The following is a 5,185-nucleotide window of genomic DNA, read 5'->3' as shown; positions in this document are numbered from 1 at the left end:
GCTAGTTTTTTGTATTTTTTAGTAGAGACGGGGTTTCACCGTGTTAGCCAGGATGGCCTCGATCTCCTGACCTCGTGATCCACCCGTCTCGGCCTCTCAAAGTGCTGGGATTACAGGCTTGAGCCACCGCGCCCGGCCAACATTTACATTCTTGTTTCTGTCTTTCCCTCTCTCACACACACCCCTATGTTGGTCTTCTTGCCTCCTTCTCCCTGATTCTCTCTCACCACTCTATATCCAATTTTTACCTCTATTTCTCTGTCACTATCTCTCTTGTTGGGCTGTTTTCCTCATGTGTCTGACTCTTGTCCCCATTTCTCTGTCGCTAGGTGTGCTTCATCTGCTATCTTGTCCCCAGCTCCATGTCCTTCTGTCTCTACCTGTGTCACTGACAAAGTAGTCAAGAGTATGGTCTCTGGTATCTGACTATTTGGATTCCAGTCCTAGATGTGCCATTGACTTGCTGTGCCTCAGTGTCCTCATCTGTAAAATAGGGCTGATAATAGTACCTGTGCTTCACAGCGTTACTGTGAGGATTAAATGAGTTAATACATGTATACCTCTTAGAAGATGTTTCAGACAGAACAAATGCTCAAAGATGTAGACTGACATCATTGACATTTTCCTCCCCATTGTCACCACCATCTCTGTTTCCATCTTTGTTTATCTAATCCTAGTCATTTCCCCTCCATCTACCTGGCTATTACTATTGCTTTGTTTTTCTCTCTGCCCACAATTGTTTTGTTTGTAATTAATTTTATTTATTTACATATATTTATTTATTTAGAGACGGAACCTCATTCTGTTGCCCAGGCTGGAAGTGCAGTGGTGCGAGCTTGGTTCATTGCAACCTCTGCCTCCTGGGTTCAAGTGATTCCCCTGCCTCAGCCTCCTGGGTAGCTGGGATTACAGACGCACACCACTACGCCAGGCTAATTTTTTTTTTTTATTTTTAGTAGAGACGGGGTTTCACCATGTTGTCCAGGCTGGTCTCGAACTCCTGACCTCAGGCGATTTGTCCGCCTCAGCCTCCCAAAGTGCTGAGATTACAGGCATGAGCGAAAGCACCCAGCCTAATTAATTTTATTTTAAAACAATTTTTAATTGAGGCATAACACATGTACATATTTTGGGGATACATATGATTTTTCTTTTTGAGATGGAGTTTCGCTCTGTCCCCCAGGCTGGAGTGCAGTGGTGTGTTCTCCACTCACTGCAACCTCTGCCTCCCAGGTTCAAGCGATTCGCATGCCTCAGCCTCCAGAGCAGCTGGGATTACAAGCGTGTCACCATGTCTGGCTAATTTTTTTTTTTTTTTTTTGAGAGTCTTGCTCTGTCACCCAGGCTGGAGTATAGTGGCACAATCTCGGCTCACTGAAACTTCTGCCTCCCTGGTTTAAGCGATTCTACTGCCTTAGCCTCCCAAGATGCTGGGATTACAGGTGACTGCCACCATGCCCAGTGAATTTTTGTATTTTTAGTAGAGACAGGGTTTTACCATGTTAGCCAGGCTAGTCTCAAACTCCTGACCTCGGTGATCCACTTGCCTCGGCTCCCAAAGTGCAAGGATTACAGGCGTGAGTCATTGCACCCAGCCTAATTTTTTAATTGTTAGTAGAGATGGTGTTTCAACATGTTGGGCAGGCTGGTCTTGAACTCCTGACCTCAGGTGATCCATCCACCTCGGTCTCCCAAAGTGCTGGGATTACAGGTGTGAGCCACCGTGCCTGGCTGGGGTACATATGATTTTTAACATTGTTTATTATTATTATCTTTTCAGATAGGGTCTCACTCTTTTGCCCAGGCTGGAGTGCAGTGGTGTGATCTTGGCTCCTAAAGCCTCTACCTCTTAGGCTCAAGCCTTCCTCCCACCTCAGTCTACCGAGTAGCTGGGACTATAGGTAGGCACCACCATGTGGGGCTAATTTTTTGTTATTTATTGTGGAGATGGGGTCTTGCTATGTTGCCCTGGCTGGACTCCAGTAATCTACCCACCTTGGCTTCGACCTTCCAAAGTAGTGGGATTACAGGCATGAGCCACTGTGCCCATCCACGTATGATATTTTAATACATTTATATAATTTGTAAAAATCAAATCAGTGTGATTGGGATATCCATCACCTTAAATATTTGTCTTTATGCTAGAAACATTTGAATTATTCTCTTCTAGCTATTTTGAAATGTGTAATAGGTTACTGTAAACTATAGTCACCCTACTGATCTATCGAACACTAGGTCTTATTTCTTCTATCAAATAGTATATTTACCCATTAATCTCTCCCTCATTTTTAATGTAGCTGCTCCTCTAACCCCAGTCTCTGTCTCTGTCCCCATCTCTTTATCTCTCTCCCTACATTCCTGCCTCATTTCAGTCAGTCCCTCGTTCTCCACTTTGCTCACTCCATCTTTCTGTATATCTATCTCCATCCTTCTGTTTCTTCATATATATATAAATAAATATTTGAGACAGGGTCTTACTCTGTTGCTCAGGTGGGAGTGCAGTGGCACAATCTTGACTGACTGCAGCCTCAACCTGTCAGACTCAAGCAATCTTCCTACATCAACCTCACAAGTAGCTGGGGCTACAGGCATGTGCCACCACACCCAGCTAATTTTTTCTTTATTTTTGTAGAGACAAGGTCTCATTATGTTGCCCAGGCTGGTCTTGAACTCCTGGGATCAAGTGATCTTCCCGCCTTGGCCTCCCAAAGTGCTGGGATTACAGGCGTGAGCCACTGCACCTGGCTTATTTTTTTAATTTTTTTTTTTTTTTTGAAATGTGGTCTCATTATGTTGCCAGCTTGGTCTCAAACTCTGGGCTCAAGCGATCCTCCCACCTCAGCCTTCAGCTTCCCAAAGTGCTGGGATTACAGGCGTGAGCCACTGCACCTGGCTTATTTTTTTAATTTTTTTTTTTTTTTTGAAATGTGGTCTCATTATGTTGCCAGCTTGGTCTCAAACTCTGGGCTCAAGCGATCCTCCCACCTCAGCCTTCAGCTTCCCAAAGTGCTGGGATTACAAGTGTGAGTTACAGCACCCAGCCTCCTTTTTTTTTTTTTTTTTGACACAAGGTCTAACTTTGTCACCCAGGCTGGAGTGCAGTGGCGTGGTCGTGGCTCACTGCAGCCTTGACCTCCTGGGCTCAAGTGATCCTCCTGCCTCAGCCCCCTAAGTAGCTGGGACTACAGGTACACACAAACATGCCCAGCTAATTTTTTGTATTTTGTAGAAATGGGGTTTTGCCATGTTGCTGAGGCTAGTCTCGAACTCCTGGGTTCAAGTGATCTGCTCACCTTGGCTTCCCAAAATGTTGGGATTACAGGCATGAGCCACTGCACCTGGCCCTCCTTCTGTTTCTTTATCTCAATTTTTTACTGTCTGTTCTCACCCTTCAAACCCTATTTCTTGGTCTCTGTCTTTCTGTCCCTATATCTATCTTTATTTATTTACTTAATCTTATGCTGTTTCTTTGTCCCCATCTCCTTGTGTTTTCCTCTGGTTGCTCTGGACAATTTAGATTGGAATTGTTCTGGTAGATAATGTGGAGCTATGAAAGGGTTCAAGAGGAAGAAGTAGGTCTGGCAAGAGGTGAGTGGCAGGGTGTGGAATTTCATGGGTCTGCCAAATCTTCCTGAAAGACGTGGCCTCTGAGGTCAAGGTTAGCATAAACCCCCTCAACTCAGTCTCTTGAAAGACAAAGAATGCTGCATTTATTGGGAGGACCAGGAAGGGGTACTTCTCTGAGTGAAATTCCATCCGGAAGCTGGAATCCAGAGCATTTCCTGTTGTAATGTTTCTTCCAGACTTGGAGAGTCTGAACTTACCACGTAGCATGTGCACTCCATGCATATGCTTCTACAGCGAAAGACAGAGATGCATACAGAATCCTCCACCCTTACAGATCCAGATGTGTGCAGAGACACAGAGACACACATAGAATCACAGACTCTCACAGATGCAGATACTCAGAGACATGGAAAAGCACACAGAATGAATCACCCGCTAACAGAGATGCAGATGTACATAGGGACATCGAATGAGAGACCCACGGAATTACCCCCTCTCAGCTCAGGGACCTCTGTGAACAGATACAGAAGAATAGCTACATGGAGGACAATTTAACCAATTTTCTTTTGAAAAATTGTTCTTGCCGGGCACGGTGGCTCACTCCTGCAATCCCAGCACTTTGAGAGGCAGGGGTGGGCAGAGCACCCAAAGTCAGGAGTTCGAGACCAGACTGGCCAACATGGTGAAACCCTGTCTCTACGAAAAATAGAAAATTAGCCGGACGTGGTGGCGCATGCCTGTAATTCCACCTATTAGGGAGGCTGAGGCAGGAGAATCTCTTGAACCCGGGAGGCGGAGGTTGCAGTGAGCCAAGATTGCGCCATTGCACTCCAGCCTGGGCAACAAGAGCAAAACTCTGTCTCAAAAAAAAAAAAAAAAATTGTTATCTTTCAGTCTTATATTTTCATATAAACAGAAGCACAGTAGAGCATCATGTATAAACATACACATTCCTAGAAGTATGCACAATTACATACAGTCACAAATATCCAAAGTCACAGAGAATCTCATTCCTTTGCTGGAAGTGCAAAGGTAGGCAAACTCCCTCCGTTCCCCCAAATGACAGGCACGCTGCTCCTCTGCTGCCCTCCTCTCTGTGAAGCCACCATCAGGCACTCAAGTCAGAAACCAGACCATTAGGAACTAGACGGGCTGAGCATGGTGTTTCATGCCTGAAATCCTAGCACTTTGGCAGGTTGAGGAGGTGGGGGGAATCACTTAAGGTCAGGAGTTCAAGACTAGCCTGGCCAACACCGTGAAATCCCGTCTCTACTAAAAATACAAAAATTAGCTGGCGTGGTGGTACATGCCTGTAGTCCCAGCTACTTGGGAGGCTGAGGCAGGAGAATCGCTTGAACCCGGGAGGCGGAGGTTGCAATGAGCCGAGATTGCGCCACTGCACTCCAGCCTGGGTGACAGAGCAAGACTATGTCTGAGAAAAAAAAAGAAAGAGAGAAATGTAAAATAAGAAAAATGGTATCTGAAGAAATAGAGAATTTGAATAGACCACTAAGTATTAATGAAATTAAAATTGGCCGGGCATGGTGGCTCACACCTCTAATCACAGCATTTTGGGAGGCCGAGGCAGGTGGATCACCTCAGGTCAGGAGTTCGCCTG

Source organism: Mandrillus leucophaeus, unplaced genomic scaffold (assembly GCF_000951045.1).
Source record: "Mandrillus leucophaeus isolate KB7577 unplaced genomic scaffold, Mleu.le_1.0 Scaffold400, whole genome shotgun sequence".
Taxonomy (NCBI): Eukaryota; Metazoa; Chordata; class Mammalia; order Primates; family Cercopithecidae; genus Mandrillus; species Mandrillus leucophaeus.
The sequence above is the reverse complement of the archived record's forward strand: the minus strand, read 5'-3'. Positions refer to the sequence as shown.